This window comes from Mus caroli, unplaced genomic scaffold (genome assembly GCF_978045245.1).
Source record: "Mus caroli unplaced genomic scaffold, Mus_caroli_1 scaffold_12, whole genome shotgun sequence".
NCBI lineage: Eukaryota > Metazoa > Chordata > Mammalia > Rodentia > Muridae > Mus > Mus caroli.
Genome location: NW_028227267.1, coordinates 55461406 through 55478951, shown reverse-complemented (window position 1 = coordinate 55478951; position 17546 = coordinate 55461406).

The window sequence follows — 17546 nt, the reverse complement described above, 5'->3', positions numbered from 1 at the left end:
TTTGTGGCCAACCTATTGTTTCATTTAAATTCACAAGTTAATCCTTGTTGTATCAAAATAGTAACTGCTTCCCTTTTTCGGGTTCTTTCTTTCTTTCCTTCTTTCTTCCTTTCTTCCTTTGTTATTCTTTAATCTTTTCTTACAGTCAAGTCTTTATCCCCCTCTCAGTCTGCTCTCTGACTGTTCTCTTCCCATATCTCCTCCCCAGTCTCCAAGAGGAGAAAAGAAATTCCTCCTGACACATAATAATCAGAAAAACAAATGAACTACATAAAGATAGAATATTAAAAGCAGTAAGGGAGAAAGGTCAAGTAACATATAAAGGCAGGCCTATCAGAATTACACCAGACTTTTCACCAGACACTATGAAAGCCAGAAGAGCCTGGACAGATGTTATACAGACACTAAGAGAACACAAATGCCAGCCCAGGCTACTATACCCGGCCAAACTCTCAATTACCATAGATGGAGAAACCAAAGTATTCCACGACAAACCCAAATTCACACATTATCTTTCCACGAATCCAGCCCTTCAAAGGATAATAACAGAAAAAAAACCAATACAAGGATGGAAACCATGCCCTAGAAAAAGCAAGAAAGGAATCCCTCAACAAACCAAAAAGAAGACAGCAACAAGAACAGAATGCCAACTCTAACAAAAAAAAAATAAATATGTAAAAGGAAGCAACAATTACTTTTCCTTAATATCTCTTAATATCAATGGACTCAATTCCCCAATAAAAAGACATAGACTAACAGACTGGCTACACAAACAGGACCCAACATTCTGCTGCTTACAGGAAACACATCTCAGGGAAAAAGACAGACAATACCTCAGAGTCAAAGGCTGGAAAACAATTTTCCAAGCAAATGGTCTGAAGAAACAAGCTGGAGCAGCCATTCTAATATCAAATAAAATCGACTTCCAACCCAAAGTTATCAAAAAAGACAAGGAGGGACACTTCATACTCATCAAAGGTAAAATCCTCCAAGAGGAACTCTCAATTCTGAATATCTATGCTCCAACTGCAAGGGCAGCCACATTCATTAAAGACACTTTAGTAAAACTCAAAGCACACATTGCACCTCACACAATAATAATGGGAGACTTCAACACACCACTTTCATCAATGGACAGATCATAGAAACAGAAACTAAACAGGGACACAGTGAAACTAACAGAAGTTATGAAACAAATGGACTTAACAGATATCTACAGAACATTTTATCCTAAAACAAGGATATACCTTCTTCTCAGCACCTCACGGTACCTTCTCCAAATTTGACTATATAATTGGTCACAAATCAGGCCTCAACAGATACAAAAATATTGAAATTGTCCCATGCATCCTATGAGACCACCATGGACTAAGGTTGATCTTCAATAACAATATAAATAATGGAAAGCCAACATTCACGTGGAAACTGAACAACACACTTCTCAATGATACCTTGGTCAAGGAAGGAATAAAGAAAGAAATTAAAGACTTTTTAGAGTTTAATGAAAATGAGGTCACAACATACCCAAACCTATGGGACACAATGAAAGCATTTCTAAGAGGGAAACTCATAGCTCTGAGTGCCTCCAAAAAGAAACTAGAGAGAGCACACATTAGCAGCTTGACAACACACCTAAAAGCTCTAGAAAAAAAGGAAGAAAATTCACCCAAGAGGACTAGACGGCAGAAAATAATCAAATTCAGGGGTGAAATCAACCAAGTGGAAACAAGAAGAACTATTCAAAGAATTAACCCATCGAGGAGTTGGTTCTTTGAGAAAATCAACAAGATAGATAAACCCTTAGCTAGACTCACTAAAGGGCACAGGGACAACATCCTAATGAACAAAATCAGAAATGAAAATGGAGACATAACAACAGATCCTGAAGAAATCCAAAACACCATCAGATCCTTCTACAAAAGGCTATACTCAACAAAACTGGAAAACCTGGATGAAATGGACAAATTTCTAGACATATACCAGATACCAAAGTTAAATCAGGATCAAGTTAACGATCTAAACAGTCCCATATCCCCTAAAGCAATAGAAACAGTCATTAATAGTCTCCCAGCCAAAAAAAGTACAGGACCAGATGGGTTTAGTGCAGAGTTCTACCAGACCTTCAAAGAAGATCTAATTCCAGTTCTGCACAAACTGTTCCACAAAATAGAAGCAGAAGGTACTCTACCCAGTTCATTCTATGAAGCCACAATTACTCTGATACCTAAACCACAGGAAGACCCAACAAAGATAGAGAACTTCAGACCAATTTCCCTTATGAATATCGATGCAAAAATCCTCAATAAAATTCTTGCTAACTGAATCCAAGAACTCATCAAAACAATCATTCATCCTCACCAAGTAGGTTTCATTGCAGGGATGGTTTAATATATGGAAATCGATCAACATAATCCACTATATAAACAAACTCAAAGACAAACCCACATGATCATATCATTAGATGCGGAGAAAGCATTTGACAAAATCCAACACCCATTCATGATAAAAGTCTTGGAAGGATCAGGAATTCAAGGCCCATACCTAACCATGATAAAAGCAATCTACAGCAAACCAGTAGCCAACATCAAAGTAAATGGTGAGAAGATGTAAGCAATCCCACTAAAATCAGGGACTAGACAAGGCTGCCCACTTTCTCCCTACCTATTCAACATAGTACTTGAAGTCCTAGCCAGAGCAATTAGACAACAAAAGGAGATCAAGGGGATACAAATTGGAAAAAATGAAGTCAAAATATCACTTTTTGCAGATAATATGACAGTATATATAAGTGACCCTAAAAATTCCACCAGAGAACTCCTAAACCTGATAAACAGCTTCGGTGAAGTAGCTAGATGTAAAATTAACTCAAACAAGTCAATGGCCTTTCTCTACACAAAGAATAAACAGGCTGAGAAAGAAATTTGGGAAACAACACCCTTCTCAATAGTCACAAATAATATAAAATATCTTGGCGTGACTTTAACTAAGGACGTGAAAGATCTGTATGATAAAAACTTCAAGTCTCTGAAGAAAGAAATTAAAGAAGATCTCAGAAGATGGAAAGATCTCCCATGCTCATGGATTGGCAGGATCAACATTGTAAAAATGGCTATCTTGCCAAAAGCAATCTAAAGATTCAATGCAATCCCCATCAAAATTCCAACTCAATTCTTCAACGAATTAGAAAGAGCAATCTGCAACTTCATCTGGAATAACAAAAAACCTAGGATAGCAAAAACTCTTCTCAAGGATAAAAGAACCTCTGGTGGAATCACCATGCCTGACCTAAAGCTTTACTACAGAGCAATTGTGATAAAAACTGCATGGTACTGGTATAGTGACAGACAAGTAGACCAATGGAATAGAATTGAAGACCCAGAAATGAACCCACACACCTATGGTCACTTGATCTTCGACAAGGGAGCTAAAACCATCCAGAGTAAGAAAGACAGCATTTTCAACAAATGGTGCTGGCACAACTAGTTGTTATCATGTAGAAGAATGCGAATCGATCCATTCCTATCTCCTTGTACTAAGGTCAAATCTAAGTGGATCAAGGAACTTCACATTAAACCAGAGACACTGAAACTTATAGAGGAGAAAAGTGGGGAAAAGCCTCGAAGATATGGCCACAGGGGAAAAATTCCTAAATAGAACAGCAATGGCTTGTGCTGTAAGATCGAGGATTGACAAATGGGACCTCATGAAACTGCAAAGCCTCTGCAAGACAAAAGACACTGTCAATAAGACAAAAAGGCCACCAAGAGATTGGGAAAGGATCTTTACCTATCTTAAATCAGATAGGGGACTAATATCCAATATATATAAAGAACTCAAGAAGGTGGACTCCAGAAAATCAAATAACCCCATTAAAAAATGGGGCTCAGAGCTAAACAAAGTATTCTCACCTGAGGAATACCGAATGGCTTAGAAACACCTGAAAAAAATATTCAACATCCTTAATCATCAGAGAAATGCAAATCAAAACAACCCTGAGATTCCATCTCACACCAGTCAGAATGGCTAAGATTAAAAATTCAGGTGACAGCAGATGCTGGCGAGGATGTGGAGAAAGAGGAACACTCCTCCATTGTTGGTGGGATTGCAAGCTTGTACAACCACTCTGGAAATCAGTCTGGCGGTTCCTCAGAAAATTGGTCACAGTACTACCGGAGGATCCCGCAATACCTCTCCTGGGCATATATCCAGAAGATGTCCCAACCGGTAAGAAGGACACATGCTCCACTATGTTCATAGCAGCCTTACTTATAATAGCCAGAAGCTGGAAAGAACCCAGATGCCCCTCAACAGAGGAATGGATACAAAAAAATGTGGTACATTTACACAATGGAGTACTACTCAGCTATTAAAAACAATGAATTTATGAAGTTCCTAGGCAAATGGTTGGACCTGGAGGGCATCATCCTGAGTGAGGTAACACAATCACAAAAGAACTCAAATGATATGTACTCACTGATAAGTGGATATTAGCCCAGAAACTTAGTATAGACAGATATAAGATACAATTTGCAAAACACATGAAACTGAAGAAGAACGAAGACCAAAGTGTAGACACTTTGCCCCTTCTTAGAATTGGAAACAATCACCCATGGAAGGAGTTACAGAGACAAAGTTTGGAGCTGAGACAAAAGGATGGACCATCTAGAGACTGCCATGTCTAGGGATCCATCCCATAATTAGCCTCCAAACCTTGACACCATTGCATACACTAGCAAGCATTTGCTGAAAGGACCCTGATATAGCTGTCTCTTGTGAGACTAGGCCGGGGCCTAGGAAACACATAAGTGGTTGCTCACAGTCAGCTATTGGATGGATCACAGGGCCCCCAATGGAGGAGCTATAGAAAGTATCCAAGGAGCTAAAGAGATCTGCAACCCTGTAGGTGCAACATTATGAACTAACCAGTACCCCGTAGCTCTTGACTCTACCTGCATATGTATCAAAAGATGGTCTAGTCGGCCATCACTGGAAAGAGAGGCCCATTGGACACGCAAGTACAGGGTAACGCCAGGGCCAAAAAATGGGAATGGGTGGGTAGGGAAGTGGGGGGGGGAGGGTATGGGGGACTTTTGGGATAGCATTGGAAATGTAATTGAGGAAAATACGTAATAAAAAAAATTAAAAAAAGAAAATAATGAAAATTACAAATTAAATAAAAGGAAAAATATTAAAAGGGACAATGAAAACGTGACACCACAAATATGTTAGTAAAAATGCATATAATTTAGAGTTTTAATATAAGTAAATATGATAATTATTCAAATTAAAAACAAGAAAAAATACGTAAGTTCTTTGATATTGAGTAAAGAAACTTGTACTTGTAAATTAGTAATGTACAAACATGAAAATTAAATCATGTATTCTTAGTCTATAATTAGATGGTTTTGCAGTAAAAAATTCCATTCCCCACCCCCAAATAAAGAAAATAGAAACAATAAAGAAATTACAAAGGGAGACAACCCAGAAGTTAGAAAGCCTAGGAAAGAGATCAGGAGTCATAGATGCAAGCATCACCAACAGAATATAAGAGACTGAAGAAAGAATCTCAGGTGCAGAAGATACCTTAGAAAACATTATCACAACAGACAGAGAAAATGAAAAATGCAAAAAGCTCCTAACCCAAAATATCCAGGAAATCCAGGACACAATGAGAAGACCAAACCTAAGGATAATAGGTATAGAAGAGTGAAGATTCCCAACTTAAAGGACCAGCAAATATCTTCAACAAAATTATAGAAGAAAACTTCCCTAAAATAAAGAAAAGAGAAGTCCATAAATATACAAGAAACCAACAGAACTCCAAACAGACTGGACCAGAAAAGAAATTCCTCCCATCACATAATAATCAAAACACCAAATGCACTAGACAAAGAGAATTTTAAAAGCAGTCAGGTGAAAAGGTCAAGTAACATATAAACACAGACTTATCAGAATTACACCAGACTTCTCATCAGAGACTATGAAAACCTGAAGATCCTGGGCAGATGTCATACAGACCCTAAGAGAACATAAATGCCAGCCCAGACTACTATACCCAGCAAAAGTCTCAATTACCATAGATGGAGAAACCAAGATATTCCATGACAAAATCAAATTTACACATTATCTTTCCACAAATCCAGCCCTACAAAGGATAATAGATGGAACCAACACAAGGAGGGAAACTATACTGAAGAAAAAGGAAGAAAGTAATCTTTCAACAAATCCAAAAGAAGATAGGCATACAAATATAATGCCACCTCTAATAACAAAAATAACAGGGAGTAACAATCACTTTTCCTTAATATCTCTTAACATCAATGGACTCAATTCTCTGATAAAAAAAGGCATAGACTAATAGACTGGATATGTAAACAGGACCCAGCATCTTACTGCATAGAGGAAATGCACCTCTGTGACAAAGACAGACACTACCTCAGAGTGAAAGATTGGAATACAATTTTCCAAACAAATGGTCCCAAGAAACTAGCTGGAGTAGCCATTCTAATTTCAAATAAAATCGACTTTCAACCAAAAGTTATCAAAAAGGATAAGGAAGGACACTTCATATTGGTCAAAGGAGAAATCTACCAATATGAACTATCAGTTCTGAATATCTTTCCTCCAAATGCAAGGGCACTCACATTCAAAAAAGAAACTTTACTATAGCTCAAAGGACACATCACACCCCACACAATAATAGTGGGAGACTTTAACACCCCACTCTCAGCAATGGACAGATCATGGAAACAGAAACTAAACAGAGACACAGTGAAACTAACAAGTTATGAGCAAATGGATCTAACAGGTATTTATAGAACATTTCATCCTAAAGCAAAAGAATATACCTTCTTCTCAGCACCTCATGGTATCTTCTGCAAAATTGACCATATAATTGGCCACAAAACAGGCCTCAACAGATACAGGAAGATTGAAATAATCCCACGCGCCCTATCAGATCACAATAGACTAAGGCTGGTCTTAAATTAAAAAAACAAAAAACAAAAAGCAAAAAAAAAAAAAAACAAAAAACCAGAAAACAGACATACACATGGAAATTGAACAACACTCTATTCAATAATAACTTGGTCAAGGAAGAAATAAAGAAATTAATGACTTTTTAGAATTTAATGAAAATGAAGACCCATCATACCAAAACTTATGGTACACCATGAAAGCAGTCCTAAGAGGAAAACTCATAGCTCTAAGTACCTCCAAGAAGAAACTGGAGAGAGCTTACACTAGCAGCTTGACAGCACTCCTGAAAGCTCTAGAACAAAAAGAAGCAAAACCCCCAAGAGGAGTAGAAGGCATGAAATATTCAAACTCAGGACTTAAATCAACCAAATAGAAACAAAAAGAAATATACAAAGAATGAACAAAACCAGAAGATGGTTCTTTGAGAAAATCAACAAGAAAGATAAACCCTTAACCAGACTAACCAGAGGGCACAGAGACATTATCAAAATTAATAAAATCAGAAATGAAAAGGGAGACATAACAATAGAAACCATGGAAATTAAAAAACTCATCAGATTCTACTACTACAAAAAAAGTTTATACTCAAGTAAATTGAAAAATGTGGATGAAATGGACAATTTTCTAGACACAAAGAAGGTGCCAAAGTTAAAACAGGATGAGATAAACCATCTAAACAGTCCCATAACCCCTAAAGAAATAGAAGCAGTCATTAATAGTCTCCCAACCAAAAAAACCACAGGACCAGATGGGTTTAGTGGAGAATTCTATCAGACCTTTAAAGAAGACTTAATACCAATACTCTTCAAACTATTCCACAAAATAGAAACAGAAGGAACACTCCCCAACTCATTCTATGAAGCCACAATTATGCTTATTCCTAAACCACACAAAGAACAAATGAAGAAAGAGAACTTCAGACCAATCTCTCGTATGACCATTGATGCAAAAATAATCAATAAAATTCTTGCCAACCAAATACAAGAGCACATCAAAATAATCATTCACCATGATCAAGTAGGCTTCATCCCAGGCATGCAGTTCAATATATGGAAATCCATCAATGTAATCCACTATATAAACAAACTCAAGGAAAAAAAAACCACATGATCAATTCATTACATGCTGAAAATGCATTTGACAAAATTCAGCATCCCATCATGCTAAAAGTCTTGGAAAGATCAGGAATTCATGGCCTGTACCTAAACATAGTAAAAGAAATATACAGCAAGCATGTAGGCAGCATCAAACTGAATGGAGAGAAACTTGAAGCAATCCCACTAAAATCAGAGACTAGACAAGGCTACCCACTCTCTCTCCCTATCTATTCAACATAGTACTTGAAGTTCTAGCTAGGGCAATTAGACAACAAAAGGAGATCAAGGGGATACAAATTGGAAAGGAATAAGTAAATATATCACTATTTGCAGGTGATATGATTGTATACTTAAGTGATCCCAAAAATTCCACCAGAGAACTCCTAAAGCTGATAAACGACTTCAGCAAAGTGGCTGGATATAAAATTAACTCAAACAAATCAGTGGCCTTCCTTTACTCAAAGGATAAAGAGGTTGAGAAAGAAATTAGGGAAACGACACCCTTCACAATAGCCACAAGTAAAATTACATACCTTGGTGTGACCCTAACCAAGCAAGTGAAAGATCTGTATGACACAAACTTAAAGCCTCTGAAGAAAGAAATCGAAGAAGATCTCAGAAGATGGAAAGATCTCCCATGCTCATGGATTGGCAGGATTAATATAGTAAAAATGACCATTTTCCTGAAAGCAATCTACAGATTCAATGCAATCCCCATCAAAATTCCAACTCAATTCTTCATCAAGTTAGAAAGAGGAATTCACCAATTAATTTGGAATAACAAAAGACCCAGGATAGTGAAAACTATTCTCAAAAATAAAGGAACTTCTGGGGGAATCACCATCCCTAACCTCAAACTGTATTACAGAGCAATTGTGATAAAAACTGCATGGTATTAGTACAGAGACAGGCAGGAAGATCAGTGCAATAGAATTGAAGACCCAGAAATGAACCCACACACCTATGGTCACTTGATCTTTGACAAAGGAGATAAAACCATCCAGTGGGAAAAGATACAGCATTTTAAACAAATGGTGTTGGTTCAAACTGGCAGTCAGCATGTATAAGAATGCAAGTCGACCCATTTTTATCTCCTTGTACAAAGCTCAAGTCCAAGTGGGTCAAGAACCTCCACATAAAACCAGATACACTGAAACTTAAAGAAGAGAAAGTAGGGAAGAGCCTCGAACATATGGGCCCAGGGCGAAAATTCCTAAACAGAACACCAATGGCTTGTGCTGTTAGATCAAGAATAGACAAATGGGACTTCATAAAATTGCAAAGCTTCTGTAAGGCACAAGACACTGTCAATAAGATAAAAAGGCAACCAGGAGATTAGGAAAAGATCTTTACCAATCCTACATCCGATAGAGGGCTAATATCCAATATATACAAAGACCTCAAGAAGTTAGACTCCAGAGAGCCAAATAACCCTATGAAAAAATGGAGAGGAGCCAGCCAGGAGCCGGCGAACAGACCGGATTATGACATTACCACTGTACACCTATGGCCCTCCCATGCTGGGTGGCCAATTGCAGCCCCTCCGGTATTGGCTCTTTTCTTCTGCTGATCTCTACAATTGGAAAACCAACCACTCCCCTTTCTCAGAGGATCTCCAACGCCTCACTGGGTTGGTGGAGTCCCTTATGTTCTCTCATCAGCCTACTTGGAATGATTGTCAGCAGCTGCTGCAGACGCTCTTCACAACTGAGGATCAAGAGAGGATTCTGTTAGAGGCTAGAAAAAATATCCTGGGAGCCAGGTGGCCTACGCAGCTACAAAATGAAATTGACATGGGATTCCCTTTGACTCGCCCTGGTTTGGACTACAACACGGCTGAAGGTAGGGAGAACTTGAGAATCTATCATCAGGCTCTGGACTCCCGAGGTGCCTCAAGACAGCCCACTAATTTGGCTAAGGTAAGAGAGGTAATACAGGGGCCGACTGCACCTCCCTCGGTGTTCTTGAAAGGTTTATGGAAGCCTTCAGGCGGTTCACTCCCTTTGATCCTACCTTCTGAAGCTCAGAAGGCCTCAGTGGTCCTGGCCTTTATTGGGCAGTCTACCCCATATCGGAAAGAAACTTCAGAGACTGGAAGGGTTGCAAGAGGCTGAGTTACGTGATCTGGTAAAAGAGGCAGAGAAGGTGCATTCCAAGAGGGAGATAGAAGAAGAGAAGGAACAGAGGAAAGAGAAGGAGAGAGAGGAAAAACATGATAGACGGCAAGAAAGAAATTTGACCAAAATCTTGACTACAATGTTAGAAGGGAAGAGCAGCAGCAGCAGCAGAGAGGGAGGGAGGGAGGGGGAGAGAGAGAGAGAGAGAGAGAGAGAGAGAGAGAGAGAGAGAGAGAGAGAGAGAGAGAGAGAGAGAGAGAGAGAGATTTTAGGAGACCCAGGGCAGGCCCAAGACAGTTAGGGAACCTGGGCAAGAAGACCCCACTTGACAAGGACCAGTGTGTATATTGTAAAGAGAAAAGACACTGGGCAAGGGACTGCTCTAAGAAGAAAAACAAAGGACCAAGGGTCCTAGCTTTAGGGGAAGACGAAGACTAAGGGCTTGGACCCCCTCCCTGAGCCCAGGGTAACTCTGAAAGTTGAGGGGTGACCAGTCGAGTACCTGGTTGATACCAGAGCAGAACATTTCAGTACTGCTACAGCCACTAGGAAAATTAAAAGACAAGAGTTCACGTGGACACTCGAGCACCAAAAAAGCGTTTGATAAGATTAGAAAGGCTTTACTGAGTGCCCCTGCTTTAGCCCTCCCAGATGTGACTAAGCCCTTCACTCTCTATGTGGATGAATGGAGAGGTTAGCTAGAGGTGTCCTGACTCAAGCACTGGGACCATGGAAGAGGCCCGTTGCATACCTTTCAAAGAAACTTGATCCCTTGGTCAGTGGGTGGCCTGCATGCTTAAAGGCGATTGCGGCTATGGCCATACTGGTCAAGGACGCAGACATATTAACGTTGGGTCAGAGTGTAACCAGAATGGCCCCGCATGCACTGGAGAACATCATCCAGCAGCCCCCCGGACCAGTGGATGACCAACGCCCGTATGACCCACTATCAAAGCCTGCTTCTCACAGGGAGGGTCACGTTCGCTCCACCAGCCACCCTCAACCCTGCCACTCTTCTGCCTGAAGAAGCAGATGAACCAATGGTGCATGATTGTCATCAACTATTAGCTGAGGAGACTGAGGTCCGTAAGGATCTCACAGATATTCCGCTGACCGTAGAAGCACTGACCTGGTTCACTGATGGGAGCAGCTATGTGGTAGAAGGTAAGAGGATGGCTGGGGCGGCAGTAGTGGATGGGACCCGCACAGTAGGGGCCAGCAGTATGCCGGAAGGAACTTCAGCACAAAAGGCTGAGCTCGTGGCCCTCATGCAAGCCTTGCGGCTGGCCGAAGGGAAGTCCATCAATATCTACATGGACATCAGGTATGCTTTTGCGACTGCACATGTGCATGGGGCTATCTATAAACAGAGGGGGCTGCTCACTTCAGCAGGAAAGGAAGTCAAAAACAAAGAAGAAATCCTAAGCTTGCTAGAAGCCTTACATCTGCTAAAAAGACTAGCCATTGTACATTGCCTTGGACACCAGAAGACCAAAGATTTAATCTCAAAAGGAGAGCAGATGGCTGACCAGGTCGCCAAGCAGGCAGCCCAGAGTGTTAACTTTCTGCTTGTAGTAGAAAAGTCCTCAACCCCAGGACCCGGGCGGCAGTACACCCTGGAAGACTGGCAAGAGATAAAGAAGATAGACTGGTTCTCTAGGATCCCAGAGGGGACTTGCTATACCTCAGAAGGGAAGGAGATCCTACCCCACAAAGGAGGACTAGAATATACAGCCCCAATTCCAGCCTCCTAAGGAGCCCTAAATAACACAAATTCCAGACCCTGCTCCCTGCCAGAGTATAGGTAAAAGGTCACACACACTTCTTGCAGCTCCAGGGTCTGCTATCTGTGAATTCGTGATCCAGGCCTTGTAAGATAACAGGAAATGAGTTGACTAGCCGCTTGGCTAGCTTCTGTAAACAGCTTGCACCATAGAAGGAACGATTACTCACTGAAACTGCGTTTTGCCGACCCCGCCCAGGAACCCGTACAAATGCGGATCAACCAACCTATAGGAAACTGATTGCTCCCACCCTCACCCCCCGGAGTGCGGGCTTGAAACTATGATTGGCCTAGAAACTATAGAGTGGTACAAATCGATTAGCCCGCACTGTGCGGGCTCTTGATGCTATGACATGATTGGTTTGCGAAGCGCGGGCATTGTTGTAACCCCACAAAAGCTGTCCCAATTCTGCACTCGTGGTTTGCAGTCCTCCACCCCTGTCGCGGTGTATGACTAGGCTCCAGAGTGCCCTGGAACAAAAAGTCCTCTTGCGGTTTGCATCAAAGCTGTTTCTTGTAAGTGATTTGGGGTGTCAACTCTCCTGAGTCAGAACGTGGGGGTGTCCTCGCTTTAAGGGTCTTTCAGAAGCTTCAATTAAGTTTTGATGGATTTTGGCCTGGACTCCTCCCACCACCGAAAACGGTGAGCGTTCTATGGAGTCCTGTAAGAAGGGTGGCTTTAACAATCACATCAAGTCAGAAAAGAGCAGCCATGTAGAATGTGTTTGTGAGTAACTTTAGGGAGAGGGGAGGGTAGTGTGCACTCTGGCCGCAAACACAACCTTAGTGAAGCACTGTTGGGTAATGGGGGTGGGGTAGGGGGGTGGGGGGGGGAGAAGTTGGGGCTCTAATTTCTGTAACACTCTCCTCTCCTGAAAAAACGCTGCTTTATCATCACCTTTTCACAGGTATTTCTAGTTACTTCTTCCATAGGTACCTAAATCTTTTATTTTTATCTCTTATTCTTTCTCCTTTATTGGGCCTCTGTGTAGCCATCAGAGGACAACTTGTAAGTCTGTTCTCTCCACCCTGTGGATTCTGAAGTTAAGGCATCAGAATTAGTGGTAAGAGTCATTACCTGTTGAGCCATCTTTCCATCTTAAAAGCATCACAACAAACCTAGATATATCTTGACTGTCTAATTGGGTTTAAAGCATATTCAAGAGTTTTCCTTAAGAGCCCGCCCCCCACAGTGCTGATGCCCCCACAAGAGGTTGGTGACAGTGAGCAGCACTCAGGGAGCACTGGCCAGTTCCTGTCCTCCACAGGCAGTGTGGAGAGGCTTGTGCCCAAAGGCTCAGAGATATTTTACTGACTTTCTTAATCCAAGTTAAAAAAAAAATCCTCTCATCAAAATTTAAAAATCAAAAGCAACTAATCTTTCGTCCTTTCTCAATGTTCAGCCAGGTGTAAAAACCTCACATGTAAAATATACTGGGCTGGTGAGATGGCTCAGTGGGAAAGAGCACCCGACTGCTCTTCTAAAGGTCCAGAGTTCAAATCCCAGCAACCACATGGTGGCTCACAACCATCCGTAACGAGATCTGACTCCCTCTTCTGGAGTGTCTGAAGACAGCTACAGTGTACTTACATATAAATAAATAAATAAATCTTTAAAAAATATATACTTATCTAGAAACAAGAGGTGTGGAAAACAGACTCACAAGAAGCAAATCTCCTTCATAGATTCCTACAGAGCACTGTCTGTCGTGGCTCTTTACCTGAAGAAGCATAGCACCCACAGTGCCCCAGAGCACTCAAGTCTAAGTAAATACATTGTGCTTAGTCTGTAAAAATGATACTTATATGTACAAGTTTTCCAGGTGGCTATTGGATGACCAATTGATGTGTTCTTCCCTGGGGAAGACTTAGTTCTTCTGCTTTCAGCACTCCTTGGTTATCTGTAGTTCTTTGTGGAGGGTTGAGGCCATCTGGGCATTTCCCTTCCCATGTTAGCATGTCCTTTGGTGTCCCTTGTTCAGCCTGTTTTCAACGCAGCCGTGTTGGTGAGACTTCATGGCTTCTTTGACAAATCCAAGAGACAGAATCTCAAAGCAGACTTTCTGTTCATCTGGCTCTTAACTGTCCTTCTGCCTCTTCCATAATGAATCTTACTCATAGGAGTTGTAATGTGTTGATGCATTAGTTGGGCCTGGGCTCTGGAACTGTATTTTTATCAGTTGTGGTTTGCTATAAGGATCTCCATCTGCTTTTCCAAATGAAGTTTCCTTGAAGGGTGAGAGCTATACTCATCTATGGGTCTAAGGACACATATTTACAATGTAGTTAGGGATTATACTGGTTTAGTAAGGTGACAGTTGTTGGTTTTTCTCTAAGATCCATGACTTCACTAGTCCTGAATACTTGGCTAGGTTCCAGGCCCAAACACGATGTCCTTCTTGTTGACCAGGCTTTACTACCAATTAGAGATTTGTTGATTACTGTGTGTATTAGACAAGCATATTAGGAAGTAACACTGAGTTGCCAATCATACATTGGTGTTGCACTAAGGCAACAAATGAATGCACTTCCCCTCAGTCTAAAGGCGAGTCCAGATTCGAATTCTCTGCTCTAGCATTCCCTCCATCTTCCACCTTCCATCTGAATCTGTGCCCCACCCCCAACAATTACATTGTATTTTTCTAGTCTGTCTTTTTTCTTTTAGTGTATGTGAATGAGTATGGGTATTGGGTGTTATACTTTATCATTCTCCAACTTGATCTGTTCAGAAAGTCTTTTCTGAACCTGGCTGGGCATTTCAACTACACTGGGTGGCCATCAAGCCTAGCAGCCATCCTGTCTGTTCTTTAAAGTCCTGAGACCACTGATGCACATCTCATCCTGATTCTAATGAAAGGAGAACTCAGGAATTGTGTCTATACGTCTTAGTCAGGGTTTTTATTCCTGCACAAACATCATGACCAAGAAGCAAGTTGGGGAGGAAAGGGTTTATTCAGCTTATACTTTCATACTGCTGTTCCTCACCAAAGGAAGTCAGGACTGGAACTCCAGCAGGTCAGGAAGCAGGAGCTGATGCAGAGGCCATAGAGGGATGTTCTTTCCTGGCTTGTCTCCCCAGGCTTGCTCAGCCTGCTCTCTTATAAAACCAAGACTACCAGCCCAGAAATGGCACCACCCACAGGGGGACCTCTCCCCCTTGATCACTAATTGAGAAAATGCCTTACAGCTGGATCTCATGGAGGCATTTCCCCAACTGAAGCTCCTTTCTCTGTGATAACTCCAGCCTGTGTCAAGTTGACACAAAACTAGCCAGTACACTCTACTTCTGTTGCTCTACCTACTGGTCCATCTCTCCAGCCCATGTTAATTTTCTTCCTAAGGGTTTCCTCTTCTTTTAGGATTCTTTTGGATTTTTTTTTTTTTTTTTTTTTTTTTTTTTTTTTTTTTGAGACAGGCTCTCACTATATGGCTCATAGAGATTGGCCTGACTCTGTCCCAAAGTTACTTTGGTTACAGGAGATTCCTTTCAAGAATCCTGTTCTGTTCTGTGCTTTAATAGTACTTCGTCTTTTAAGACATTAGGTATGGGCCAAAGAGATGACTCAGCCTGTAAAGGCACATACTTACTGTCAAGCATAACAGCCTGATCAGACCTTGGAACCCCCATGATAGAAGAGAATTACCTTAGCCTGAAGTGAGTCTAACTGCCCTATGTGTCATGGCACACATGTGCACACACTGAAATGCACACAAAGTAATGTGTAATAAAGTACAAAATGCCGGACGTGGTGGCTCACGCCTTTAACCCCAGCACTCGGGAGGCAGAGGCAGGCTGATTTCTGAGTTCGAGGCCAGCCTGATCTACAAAGTGAGTTCCAGGACAGCCAGGGCTACACAGAGAAACCCTGTCTCGAAACCAAAAAAAAAAAAAAAAAGAAAAGATAAGAAAGTATAAAATACTATTTCAACGACTATGTGTATACACATACACATGTGTATTCATGTGATACTTCCCTTCAAGGCCTCTGTTCTCTCACATGTCTGTTCCCCCCACCACCACCACACACACACACTTGCCTGGTCTTTATCTTGGAAGCTAGAGACTTTCCTCAGAAGCACAGGCCTTGCTCTTCTATTCTTCCTGATAGTGTGCGAAAGGCCTTCTCCAGGACCTACCCAAGGCCCTTGCCATCCTGTGCTAGGTCCTTTCATTTTGCCCAGGCTGTCCATGGTGCCCTGTTTAGTTGCCTTTCTTCTGCCAGGCACAGGCTGCCCTTGGTCCTCTTAGAGTGCTGCTACATCCACTCCAGTAGTGACCTGTCTGACAGGCTGAAAAGCCTGGGCGTGGTCCTGAGGTGAAAAGTTCACGGAAACTTAGTCTCCTGGAAATTTGGCATTCCCATAGCTAGAGTGCCCCAGATTTGTCTCTGCGATAATGTGGAGGGTCTTGCATGCTTTCTTACAGTATCTTACTGGATAAGAGTTAGAAATCTCAGGGCACACTACTCCCATTATGCAAGAATTTACCATAATCTGGGAAGAAGGAAGGTTGTGGTCTAAGGAGGAACAGGAGTAGATACTTAGAACTATAGATAGCTGAGTTACACCCATACATAGGAATTTACAATGGCCTAGGGGGAAGTTGGACTAAACATTGGACTAGATTAGGAACTATGGCAAGGGCCAGAGTCCCTTGCCCCTGACTTCTAAGATTAACCTGACCTTAGGTGGGGCTGCTTTTGATCCCAGTTGTTAACATTGATTTTATCCCAGTTGGTTCCTGCCAGTACTTTGTAGGCATTCCTCTGTTTTGTGTAAAAGTCACTTATAAGATTGGTGCTCGCTTTAAGACTAAATACATTCAGATCCACACTCCCTTGTGTCCTGTCTGTCACCCCCTTCTCGCTGACTCCTTGCCCACCTGTAACCGGAACCTGAGTTTCGCCTGTGGATCGAGGACCCAAGTGAGGTTCGTCTGCGGCAGAGTGCCTCCCCTCTAGACTACATCTTTGATTTCCCCCGAAAGAATGAACTGTTAGAATTCTATTCCCTATATATTAGTGCCTACATGAATGTTTCCCTTTGTCACTGGGACTGAAAGATCTACATTTCTGTGGTGCTTTGTAGCCCACGGTGCTAAATAAAAAGTCCTTACTGGCACCTGGGTCTAAGACCTATTAATTTTTTGTCCTTTAACGATACTCCCACATAGACCAAACAATGTGCTACAAGTTTCAGAAGAACAGACCGATTGTTCCTTAAGTTAAGCACAGGCACGGTTGGGGTGTCTGGTGTGGGTTTTCTCCAGCTGATTGATGGCTATTGTGGTTGTCAATGTCACACAACTGGGTAGAGGACCTTTCTCCATATTTGCCTCCATCAGAGTGGCCTGTGTGGCATTTTCCTGACTGCTTGTTGGTGGAGGAAGGCACAGGCCACTGTGTACAGCAACAGCACGGGGCAGGTGGTTGTGGACTGTACTGCACAGGAGGTTTAGAGAGCCAAGGGAAAGAACTGGAAATCCTCCCTGCTCCTGCTTTCTTCCTTGTTCTCTGGATGATGACTGCAACCTATTAGTCCTATAATCCATTTCCTCCCCTAAGTTATTTT